The following is a 13,358-nucleotide window of genomic DNA, read 5'->3' as shown; positions in this document are numbered from 1 at the left end:
TACTTTTTTTTTACCAAGGATGAACCTATATTGACACATCATAAGCCTTCAAAATCCATAGTTTACCTTAGAGTTCACTATTGGTATTATATATTCTATGGTTTTAGACAAATGTATAATGACACATATCCATCATTATAATATCAAACAGTATTTTCACTGCCCTAAAAGTCCTTTGTGCTCTGCCTTGTTATCTCTCCCTGTCCTCCTGCACCCCTGTCAACCACTGATCTTTTTATTGTCTCCATAGTTTTGCCTTTTCCAGAATGTCATATAGTTAAAATCATATAGTATGTAGTCTTTTCAGATTAGCTTCTTTGATTTATTTTGTTTTATTAAAAAAATTTTTTTTAATTTTTTTGGCTGCATTGGGTCTTCATTGCTGTGCGTGGGCTTTCTCTAGTTGTGGTGAGTGGGGGCTACTTTTCTTTGTGGTGCACGGGCTTCTCATTGCAGTGGCTTCTCTTGTTGCAGAGCATGGGCTCTAGGTGTGTGGGCTTCAGTAGTTGTGGTGCATGGGCTCAGTAGCTGTGGTGCATGTGCTCAGTAGTTGTGGCTCGCGGGCTCTAGAGCACAGGCTCAGTAGTTGTGGCGCACGGGCTTAGTTGCTCTGCGGCATGTGGGATCTTCCCGGGCCAGGGATCGAACCTGTGTCCCTGCATTGGCAGGTGGATTCTTAACCACTGTGCCACCAGGGAAGTCCCAGCTTCTTTGATTTAGTTATATGCATTTAAGTTTCCTCCACGTCTATTCATGGTTTGATAGCTTATATCTTTTTTGTAGTGAATAATATTCCATTGACTGGATGTACCACAGTTTGTTTATCCATTCACCTACTGAAGGAATCTTGGTTGTTTCCAGGTTTTGGCCATTAGGAATAAAGCTGCTGTAAACATCCATGTGAAGGTATTTTTGTGAATATAAGTTTTTAACTCCTTTGCAAATACCAAGAATCATGGATTGCTGGATTGTATGGTAAGAGTATGTTTACTTTTGTAAGAAATCGCCAAACAGTCTTACAAAGTAGCTATACCATGTTGCATTCTCATCAGCAATTGCTGTTGCTCCACATCCTCACCAGCATTTGGTATTGTCAGTGTTCTGGATTTTGGCCATTCTAATACCGGTGCATACTGGTATCTCATTGTTGTTTTAACTTGCATTTCTTTGATGACACATGAATGTGGAACATTTTTTCATATGCTTCTTTTTCATCTGTATATCTTCTTTGGTGAGGTATCTGTTAAGGTGTTTGGCCCACTTTTTAATCAAGTTGTTTTCTTATTGTCGAATGTTAAGAGTTTTTTGGTATATTTTAGATAACAGTTCTTTATCAGATGTGTCTTTTGTAAATATTTTCTCCCAGCCCATGGCTAGTCTTATCATTCTGTTGATATTGTCTTTTGCAGAGCATAACTTTTTAATTTTAATGAAGTCTACCTTATTATTTCTTTCATGGATTGTGTCTTTGGTGTTGTATCTAAGTTGTCACCATAGCCAAGGTCATCTAGGTTTTCTCCTATGTTATCTTCTAGGAGTTTTATAGTTTTGTGTTTTACATTAAGGTCTATGATCCATTTGAATTAATTTTTGTGAAAGGTATAAGATCTGTATTTATGTTCATTTTTCGCAAGTGGATGTCCAGTTGTTCCAGTACCATTTGTTGAAGAGACTATTTTCACTTCATTGTATTATCTTTGCTCCTTTGTCAAAGATCAGTTGACTATATTTATGTGGGTCTGTTTCTGGGTTCTCTGTATCTATTTGTTTATCCTTTCACCAATACCATACTGTCTTGAATCCTGTAACTTTACTGTAAATTCTGAAGTTGGGGTAGCTGTTCTTCTCAATATTGTATTGGCTAATCTGGGTCTTTTGCCTCTCCATATAAGCTTTAGAATAAATTTGTTGGTATCCATAAAATAACTTGCTGGGATTTCGATTGGGATTGCATTGAATCTATAGATCAAATTGGGAAGAACTAACATATTGACAATATTGTCTTTCTATCCATGAACATTGGACATCTCTCCATTTATTTAATTCTTTTTTGATTTCTTAATTCCTTTTCTGATATCCTATGACAATAATGTTCACTTAGCAATAAATCAAATATTGTTTCATGATACCTTAAATATTATTTTTAGCTTTTATTATCATTTAGCATTTTATGTAACAATAATTCATTCTTTTCCAATTATATTGTAAATGCCATCCTGGTGCAAAATGAATTTTAAAAAGTTTCAATATCCTATCTAATGTCATATGTGGCTCACCTAGGTAAGAATTATTTAAGAGTGACAGCTTTGCTGAGCTTCCTTCTCTTGACACTCCAGCTTTCACTGCAAATGTCAGTGGGGTCAATTTCAGATGTTTCTTAACAACATCTCCCCAAACTCTTTTATGTTGACTTTAATAAAAGCTACAAGAAGATGAGTTGATAGGAGCTGAACTTATACTATAGAATGAACCATGTCGAATTTATTAAGCAGTTAATTTAAGAACATGGTGAGTATACATGTTGTGTACCATAAAATACATACATGTTAAGTTAAAAAAAAAAAGAGCAGTATGTTTCTGGTTCTGGCGTTTACTACAAAAACAAACAAACAAACAAAACCCCTGTGCTCTGTAGAATACTAGTGAAATCCTGAGCCAGGAGTCATTAAAAAGTATTTTTCTGGTGGATTCTAGTTTGGGGCCTCTGTCTCTTCTCTTTTGGGTGTCAGATTGATTCAGGACAATATGTATACACTGGTTACTTCCTTTGACTAATTGCAGGGGTTTACATAACTGTGGAGAATTCTCCTACAATTCTCTGCTTACAATTGGCTTAAGGTATAGAATTGCCAGCCCTAATTTTCAAAAATGGCAGAAAAAGTATATTCAGGAATTTAGAGACCAGAAAACTTGCTTTCTTTCTTAAACAAGATGTCAGGGTGTGGTATAGAGAGAAGCACACTGGGACAAATCTTTGTTCAGGTTTTCTCCACCAGAGGCCCGTCAGTTCTTCATGGCAAAGGAACTAGAAGACTTAGTCTGAGGCAGAGGGGATAGCCTTACCTCCAGAGGGAGAAGTTCAGGTTTGGGCTCCCAGAACACAGTGAGTTCACATAAACCTTTGCTGCCCATCCCTTAGGGATTCATCACCTCTGAACCTCTTTCTGGAAGAACTTCCAGAAATCTTTTTCCAGCTCCTTAATTTGGCAAACATGGAAACTTGGATGCCTGTATTGGCAAGGTCCAAACAGAGGAAGCAACCTGTCCAAGTTTATACAGCTGTTAATGGCTGAGCTGGAATCAGAGCCAAGTGAGCTGATTCACCACCTGGGGTTCTGCCCCTTTATGCCACACTTATACTGCCTGGCATGCACTTTTCATTTATCCCTACGTATCTTTTATCTCTCCAATAAAACTGCATTCATTTCACACTTACTGAGCATTTATTGTGTGGCAGGCACTGTACTAGCTGCTTTGTGGCTATAAAGATGATTAAAATTTGGTTCTTGGAGTTCATGAACTTCTAGTGTAGTGAGGGACATAAGTAGAGACCCATTTACAGTGTGAGACTCGATGGGAAGAGGTTGGGTGCTATGGGATGATGGTGAAAGATGCCATCTTGGTCTGGAGGATTCAAGAAGGCTCTACCATGAGGTTTGAGCCTTATGGGCAGAGAGACTACCTTACACAACTTTGTATTCTTCACAGAGAATGCACAGCATGATAGGAGCCAGGAAAGCTGCACTAGCACAGTCATGGGAGACCTCTCAGAACTTCTTGTTTTAGAATTTAGAGAACTAGTACAACCTGCTCTTGACCTCTGCCTTGAAGGATACTGGAGAGCAGATAGTTTTCATTCTCCTTCCCCTCTTATTTTTTTGTCTTTCTCATGCCACTCAGTTCTTCTGGGCTCTTCTCCAAAGTTTCGATGAAGATTAAAAATTGATTTTTGAGCCAGGATGTGTCACTAGCTGGGAACTGAGAGGCCAGTGAATCACATCAGGAGGCCGCGAGTTTCTTGCTTGCACTGGCTCCATGGCTGGACTGCTCCCAGTACTGCTGCAGGAATGAGAGGAAGTTATGGGGCAGAAAGCATTGCATCTTAGGGCCTTCTTTCTAAGGCAGTTTTGAAGCATCCACAGCCCAATCAGGAAATTCAGAGAAAGGAATGGAATCGATGACAGGGACGTTAGGAATACATTCTTTCCCATTGACACCTTCTCCCTGGGGTACAGGCCTGTGGAGTGGTTTGGAACAGAGAGAGCTCCCTGGGTGCCTGGACTGGAAAAGACTAAGATTTGGCCTGGGGCCCCATCAGGTTCCAGAAGCCATTGGTGAACACCAGATTACCAGGGGGACAGTCTGTTGGAGTCTCTGCCTCCAGAGCTAGGCACTCATTAATCTGTACTGGGTGTCCACAGCAGGAGGCTGATCTAAACTAGGTGGAGGGGGTTGATGAGGGCAAAGCTGGTAGAATCACTGGGTTTAAGTCAACTTCATTCTTCTCTTAATAGGTTGACCTTCAGACCAAGTGCACATACCTGATTTCTCAAGGCTAAGAAGGACTTCATGTAGCTGCTGGGTGGTTGGAATCAAGAACCTCTAAAGCTTTTTCCTTCTCAGAGATCTGGGATTCCATAAAAGGAAAGCCAATTTATCTTCTTTTCTATCTTTGTCACTATGTTGTAATCCTGACTTACTAGCTGTGGAACCCTGGTCTCTTACCTTCTCTAAGTGTCAGTATCTTTCTTTGTAAAATGGGTGTAATACTTTCTACTGCCCTTGGTTGTCAGAGGGACTAATTGAAATAATATATGTGAAGGTTCATGATTACGCTTCATAGGATAAAATTTCCTCCCTTCCTTTGCTTCCTCTCTCCAATATCTTACAAAGATACTGGTGCAGTCAAGCATGTAACTGAAGTCAGTCTTATATAATGATGATACTGCCTAGGTGAAAAAGCACTAAGACCCTCCTTGCCCTACCCCAGACAAAAATTTTATCTCTCACTATACCTTGTGATAGTGATTGTGATAATGCTTGGTGTGGTGCCATTAGTCATTGTTTTTGTCATATGATATCATACTGTACATATTAGTCATTAAAATCTTAATAGGAACTAATTTTAAAAACATAGGTTCTTAAGATTGGAAGTCACTTTGTCCAACTCTCATGCCCCCAAATTATTCAAGAAGGTTCATCCAGACTCTGGATGAATTGAATAATTCTAATGATAAAGAGCTCACTATTTTATTGAGGTAGCCCATTCCATTGTGATGCATCTGAAATTGATTACACATTCTTTTACAAGTTGAAGTAAAACTTTGTTTTACTTTGTTTTGTCCCCAAAACTTTGTTTCATTGGCCTGAGTTTTGTGAAATAGAGCAAACAGGAGTAAATCTGCTCCTTCTTTCATTTGTCAGCACTTTAAATATTTAAAGATAGAGATCTTCTCTTTTCCAATCTCTAAACATGGTTTAACTGTTTCTCCTGTAACTGTTTCTAAATCCTTTACAATCCAGGTTGCTCTTCTCTAAAGATGTGCACATTTTCCAGTGTTCTCCAAATGTGTTACCTGAATACTACCCCAGGAGGGTTCTAATAGTGTGGAGGCCAGAAGGTTAAAATCTCCTTTGGTCTGGATTTAGGCTGATAGCATTACAGTTTTTTTAAAAATCAGGTTGCATAATTGCTTAATATTTAGTGTCTGATAAATTAAAACCTCAAGACTTTTCCACAGAAACTGCTACTGTTGCCAAAATCTTGGCTCTCTGTACACCAATGCCAAACAGAAATACAGAGACAGAGTTATGGAGGAGAAAGAAAGAGTGGCTTTATTTCTTTGCCAGGCAAAGGGGGAACACAGCAGGCTAGTGCCTCAAGAACTGTGCCCCCTTCCCTGGGGAATAGGGAGAGGTTATATAGTCAGGACTCAGTTGCCAGAGTTATGTGATAAGGATCAAGGCAGTAAGGTCTTGCATTCTTCTTCTGCAAAGTTTCAAAAGGGTGGGGTTGTCAACAAGATTAGGGTGTGTGTAGGGTCTCAGGTGGTCAGGGTCTCCTTTTTAAAAATATTTATTTATTTATTTATTTATTTTTGGCTGCATCGGGTCTTCATTGCTGCATGCGAGCTTTCTCTAGTTGTGGCGAGCAGGGGCTACTCTTCATTGTGGTGCACAGGCTTCATGGGCTTCTCATTGCGGTGGCTTCTCTTGTTGCAGGGCATGGGCTCTAGGTGCACGGGCTTCAGTAGTTGTGGCATGCGGGCTTCAGTAGTTGTGGCTCATGGGCTCTAGAGTGCAGGCTCAGTAGTTGTGGCACATGGGCTTTGTTGCTCCGTGGCATGTGGGATCTTCCCAGCCCAGGGCTCGAACCCGTGTCCCCTGCATCCAGGGCAGGCGGATTCTTAACCACTGCACCACCAGGGAAGTCCAGGGTCTCCTAATCTTGATGAGCTTCTCTGGTCCCCTTAATCTTGCCTCAGGAGGTTTTGTGGCTGCTCCTCCCTTGATTAACAACTGTTCGAATCTCCCCTTTGGAACTCAGGGAAGGTCATGGAGGCTGAAGTCTTGCCTACAAGAAATGGGGGACAAAAAGGCCTCTGTGTCCGGGAGCCCCACAGGGCCCTGCTCAGCATCACTGCCAAATTGGGCCTTTCCTGGATTAGACTATTATATTAAGCAATTAAATATTTTAATCTAAATGCATATAATTTTATTATTAGTTAAAAATCTCTCCCTCCCCCTTATGTTTGTTTCAGGCCACTGTTCTTGTTTCTTCACTGAATCTTAATTTGTCAGTCTACAAATTAGATGTTCTTTCTAGCTTTGTATCATCCAAAAGTTTAAATAAGCAGGTCCAATGACAGAGCACGTTAGCCCAATACTGAAGACTTTTCTAAAACTGGCACCTATACAGTCATCCCTGAGTAAGTTTGCTAAACTAAAATTGTTTAACAGTTCTGTCATTTAGCCTAAAATATTGAGAGCTCCCTTGCCTGGCTGCTTCCATAGTCATTTATTTAGTAAGGGAAAGTTCATTTGTTAATAATCTGAGTGGGGCTCTTACAATGCATATGCTTGGTAGACAATACTAATCAGTATAAGGTTTCTGGACGCCTGTGATGCTATTTACCCAGGTGGACTGAGGCAGGAATCATTGCTCTGGCCTGGAGGCAATATACTCAGTCACTGAATAGTACAAACATTGTGAAATGCACATGAGAAATTTTTGATTTGCCTTATTGTCTCAGGAGATTGAGGAAGAGCTGACTGGACTCAATTCTGACAACAAAAGGAATCCTGACCCACCCAATGTCCAGGATGCCCAGTCTTCAAGGACTTCTCTGTTGTCTTGTCCCATAAACCAGCAATTGTACAAGAGACTTCTGCAATTGTGAAAAACTTTTAAGAAATTCAAGGACTTGGACAATAGGGGAAGGGGGAGGTATAGTCATTGGGAGGAAACCTAAGACAAAGGAAATTTTGAACACTGGACTCCATGTTGAGAGAAGTAGACCAGGGACTGAGGGCAGAGGGAGAAGGAGGTTGTGCTATATGATTATTTTCCCAAGACCACAGACTTAGCTTGGACAGTTGAGTTGATTCTTTTCCCCATCAACTGGTATGCATTATTATAAGAGACCAGGGTGAAGCAGTCACTACTCTCAAATCTGATCCCATATATTTGAAATCTTTCAGCATACTAGGGAGGCCAGTTATGAGGGTCCTAGCCTCCTTTTGAAACATTTACCAACTTACCAGAAATGTGGAAAACAGGATCTTTGAGTGAAAGGATCATATTTTCATGTAATTTGTGAAAGCCAAGGAAGGGGACTTCTTGTTGAAAATGGCATATGGCATGCATGTCCCAATACAGCTTCTCAAAATATCCCAATGACATAAATACCCCTGAAAGACCAGGAAAAATACCCCAACTAAACTAAAATAAACTAAAAATGATGGATAACCTAATCCTAGGCTCTAAGAAGAATCTCTTAAGTATCAGGGAGGTGGAAGAAAATTGGAGGAATAAATCCTGTGTATGTTTCATGAAGTTAAGTTTTCACTTAACTTCACGAAACAGAACACCTGTGAAAAAAAGTCACATCATAATCCCTTGATCAGTCAGAGGCTGAGGATTTTCACAAACTGGAAAACAGGAAAATATTCCTTTAGGGCATGGGGTAGTACACTTTGAGATTTCCTAAAAACTGTTCTTCTACATTCAACCATATTTCACTATTTGTAGACAGATATAGTCTCATCAGTTATGAAAATGATATTACTGAATGTATTGGGAAAAGCTACTGAACCCCTAGAAAATAGCTACAATGACAAAAATGGACAGGAATTGAGGAAGAGAATAAAGGGGAGACTTGGAGAAACCTGTGGTGGAATATTGCATTTAAACAGATGTTCTCGTGCTCGCTTCGGAAGCACATATACTAAACAGATGTTCTCATAAGTAGAGTAGGTGTAGTCAGAGAGGGAGAACAATGTTGATTAAGAGTACATGATGGAAACTATAGATTTTCTTGAACCATGTTTGTTTAAAGTATTAGAGCCTTGGACAGTGATTATAGGTGAAGATGCCACTGAAGCTGAACTAGATGAAAGTCTGTTAAAAATTGTAGCAACTTGAACTGTGAATATCAACCTCTCCTTAAGCTATAACCTGAGGAGAGGAGTCATCCATTAGCCTAGGAGTTAGAGTACAGCTAAAGACAATTCATACACCCTGTTGTTTGCAAAGATTCAGAATATGTAGATCCTGCCTTATATGAGAATGGGTGAAGAGAAAAATTGTCCATGGAAACTTTCTAAAAAATACTATAGAACAAAGAAAATTTAACATAATTGTGGAAATTCAAGAAAGAGGACTTCTGTTTCTCATGAGATGGCAGAGATTGGAGAAACTCTCCAAGTTTAGAACATCTAAAGTTGCTGAATAATTTATTTAAATGCTTTGCTGAGTTGGTGGGAGAGTAAAAGAAATATTCAGAACCTAGAAATGACAAGAACGTTCTGGACAGCATTTGTACACAGGCATATGTGGATCCTTAGTTTTCTAGAGCTTAGATTTTAACTGGGTGGAATACAGAGCCTATGTAAGGTGGGAGACAAGTCAGATCTGAGATTCCTTCAAAAGCAACATCACTGAAGGACAACATCCTTAGTGATAAATTAGGGGGAACAAACAATGCCACAGAGGTAAATAGTAGGGATACTTTAATGTCTTGGCTTTGATTCTGAGGGGAGGAAAATAATGCAAACATCCCTATCCCAAGCTTACCTTCCCATGTATCTGGGACCAAAATTCACAACAACTCTAAGACTAGAAAACCAACCTCCAAGCCAAATGCTTATTCTAAAGAGGTCTCAAGATTAGTTGTCCACCCAGGTCCCTGAAAGAATCAAATGAAAATCGCCTCTGTGGGAATATTTTTCAAATTTCAGAACTCAAAAATTACTATAGATAAATTCCAAGGAATATGAACTTATAAATACACACACACACACACACACACACACACACACACACACACACACAAAGAAACCACCATGTGGTAGAATCAGAAGACACAAGGACCACAAAACAGAGGACAAAGCTTGAATATAGTGACATTGTCAAAAATAGAATGTAAACTATTTTTAATAAGCTTGAAGAAAAAAGAGGGCATTTCAAATGTTACAAAAGGGAAGAAGATTATAAAGAGTGACTGAAAAGAATTGAAAAGGAACCAAATAGAATTTCAAGTTGAGATTAGAAATTCAATGTGTGGATTAAAGAAGTTAAAGAACAGTTTAGAATCACCTAAAGACAAAATTAGTGAATTGAAGGATAAACTGAAGACCTTACCCAGAATGATGCACAGAGAGCCAAGAGAATAAAAAGGGAGGGGGGTAGGTATTGGGAATTATGGAGGTTAGCATGAGAAGGTATGCCATTATCCTAATCAGAGTTCCACAAGGAAAAATTAGAGAATAGGTGGTGGTAAGGAGCAATATTCAAAGAGATAATGACTGAGAATTGTCCATCACTGATAAAATATATCAATTCTTTTTTTTTTTTTAAATAATTTCTGATTTAGTTTTTTTAAATTTAATTTTATTTATTTATTTATTTATTTATTTTTGGCTGTGTTGGGTCTTCATTTCTGTGCGAGGGCTTTCTCTAGTTGCAGCAAGCGGGGGCCACTCTTCATCGCGGTGCGCGGGCCTCTCACTATCGCCGCCTCTCTTGTTGCGGAGCACAGTCTCCAGACGCGCAGGCTCAGTAGTTGTGGCTCATGGGCCTAGTTGCTCCGCAGCATGTGGGATCTTCCCAGATCAGGGCTCGAACCCGTGTCCCCTGCATTGGCAGGCAGATTCTCAACCACTGCGCCACCAGGGAAGCCCAAAATATATCAATTCTTATATTCAGGAAGTTCATGTAGGATGAATAGAAAGAAATCCACACCTAGATACATAATAGTCAACTGTTGAATAACAAAATGAAGATCTTAAAAGCAGCCAAAAGATAGATCAATAGTCTGCAAAAGAATGCTAATTAGACTTAAGTAGACTTTTAAACAGGAGCAATGACAATGAGAAAACAATGGAAATATATCTTCTAATTATAAATCTAGAATTCTATCCCTAGCAAAATTATCTGTCATAAATGAGACTAAAAACAGTTTCACAAAAACTGAGAGTTTACTACTAAATCGTTCTTATTAAAAAAACTCTAAAGAGTATACTTAAGGTAGAAAGAAAATAAATGGAAAAACAAGCTCTGAGATGCAAGAAGAAATGGTGAACAAAGAAAATTACAAATGTGGGAAAATATAAATAACCATCAACTAAATAAAACAATTATAGTAATGTCTAATCTTGAGGATTAAAAAAAGATAAAACTAAAACCATGGGGAAAACCACATGTAAATGGGGGGAGGGGTTTGTGATTAGCATTACAGTGTTCTAAGCTCTGTATTCAGGAGGATGGAAGGAATACCACTTAACTTTAGACTTTTTAAAAGCTATATTGTGCATGTTGAAATTTCTAGGGTAACCAACAAAAGAATAAAAATTGTAATGATTTTAAATTAGATGAATAAAAATATTTTATTATTTACAATAAATATCAATGGACTAAATTTCCCAGTGAAAAGTCAAACGTCAGGTTTCAGGAAATAAAAACAAAAGCAAAATCCAGTTATATACTGTTTATAATAGATACATCAAAATTTAAGGACACAGCAAGGTTAAAAATAAGAGAGTAAAGAAAGATACAACAGGTAAATACCAAACAAAGGAAAGAGGGGATAAGTAAAATAATATAGATTTAAAGGAAAAAACATAGCTCAAGGTAAAGATATTGTCATAATTTATAAATGGTTCAGTTTACCAGGGAGGTAAAACAATACTAGATTAGTATACATATAATAACTATACATAACTATATAACTGTCTCTTTATCATCTATCTTTGTTATCTATCATCTGTCTAATTACTATCATAATGGGAGATTTTAATACATATTTTTTCAGTAATTGATAGTCAAACCAACAAAAATTAGTAAGGATATGAAATATTTGAATAACAATTAACAGTACACCTAAGAACTGCAGAGTGTTTATTTTAAACACACATGAAACATTTGAAAGTTTGATCACATAAAGCAAGTCTTAAAATAGTTAAAAGGATCAGCATCCTAGAGAATACAATCTGAGCACAAAATTAGAAATCAGTAACAAATATTATTTGTTTGGGGAAAAAAGACCCATGGATCAAAGATAAAGAGGAAATTAAAAGTTACTTAGGGGGCTTCCCTGGTGGCGCAGTGGTTAAGAATCCGCCTGCCAACGCAGGGGACATGGGTTCGAGCCCTGGTCTGGGAAGATCCCACATGCCATGGAGCAACAGCCTGTGTGCCACAATTACTGAGCCTGCACTCTAGAGCCCGCAAGCCACAACTACTGAGCCCACATGCCACAACTACTGAGCCCACATGCCACAACTACTGAAGCCCACGGGACCAGAGCCCGTGCTCCGCAACAAGAGAAGCCACCGCAATGAGAAGCCCGCGCACCACAATGAAGAGTAGACCCCACTCTCCACTATCAGAGAAAAGCCCATGTGCAGCAACGAAGACCCAATGCAGCCAAAAACAATAAATAAATTTAAATAAATAAAAATAAATAAAATAAAATTATTAAAAAAAAGTTACCTAGAACTGAATAATATTGAAATAATACACATTAAAATGTGTGGATGGAGGGGATTTATGGGAAGTAATGGCTGCATAGTTTTAGTATCTTTCTTAATACCTACATAAAAGAGCAGAGAGAGAAACTGGACAGTAAAACCAAAAGCCCAGGGATAACATTTGCAGCCAAACTAAACAATATTTCCTCGAATCCTGAAGTAAAATTACAAGTATCATCACTCCAGCCACAAGATAAGCATGGTATCAGTGGCTGTCTGAAAAGAAGAAATGAGCTCAAGAAGTCCCTGCTAAGGCCTGAAGGAGCTGGAGCAAAACTTTCAAAACAGACCTGCCAAGACTTCCTTCTAAGGCAGACCCCACACTCAGGAGGAACTGCTGGGAGTAGAATCAAAATTGAGCAGGATAAAGGCAATGGAGACAAAGGAAAGAAAAGGCTCAGATAAGGGTAGAGGAGACAAGTGGATCCAGGAAATCTCTTAGAGCAATTAACCATATTTTTTTTTTTAACACAACATGAAAATAGTAGAAGAGGAAGCTCTGTGAAATTAGAAAATCTACCCTGAACCACATCTTCTTCTGAAACTGAACAACAGAAATGCATTGAGGTTTAATTCCATACCATAAAAATGAGCAACAAGAAAATAACCAGGTCAAAACTCACAGGAAGTTATTGTATGAAAAAATAGAATATGGAACAGAATAACAAACCTATAGGCCCTGAATGCACACTAGAGTGTGAAATAAAACCAAAACTACAATCTACTATTTCAAAATGAGCTAATGTATAAATGTTAATTTTCTGATTTTGATGGTTGTACTGTGGTTATATAGAAGAATATTATTTTTAAAAGGAAATACAAATTAATGAATTTAGGCATGCTGGGAGCATCAGGCTGGCAACTTATTTCCAAATTGCTCAGGAAAAAAAAAATCTTTGCATAGTACACACAACTTTTTTGTAAGTTTGAAATTGTCTAAAAATTAAAATCTTCAAAAATAGAAAGAGGAAAAGAATTTCAGATGAAGTGACAAATATTGAAACTAGACAAAGAAGATAAAACATATGAATAATAACAGTCCCTTAAGAAGAAACCCAAAGCAAGGACACAAACAAATACTATTATAAAAACTGTAAATCAAGAAAACA

This window comes from Balaenoptera borealis (assembly GCF_965194805.1).
Source record: "Balaenoptera borealis genome assembly, chromosome: 1".
NCBI lineage: Eukaryota > Metazoa > Chordata > Mammalia > Artiodactyla > Balaenopteridae > Balaenoptera > Balaenoptera borealis.
The sequence above is the reverse complement of the archived record's forward strand: the minus strand, read 5'-3'. Positions refer to the sequence as shown.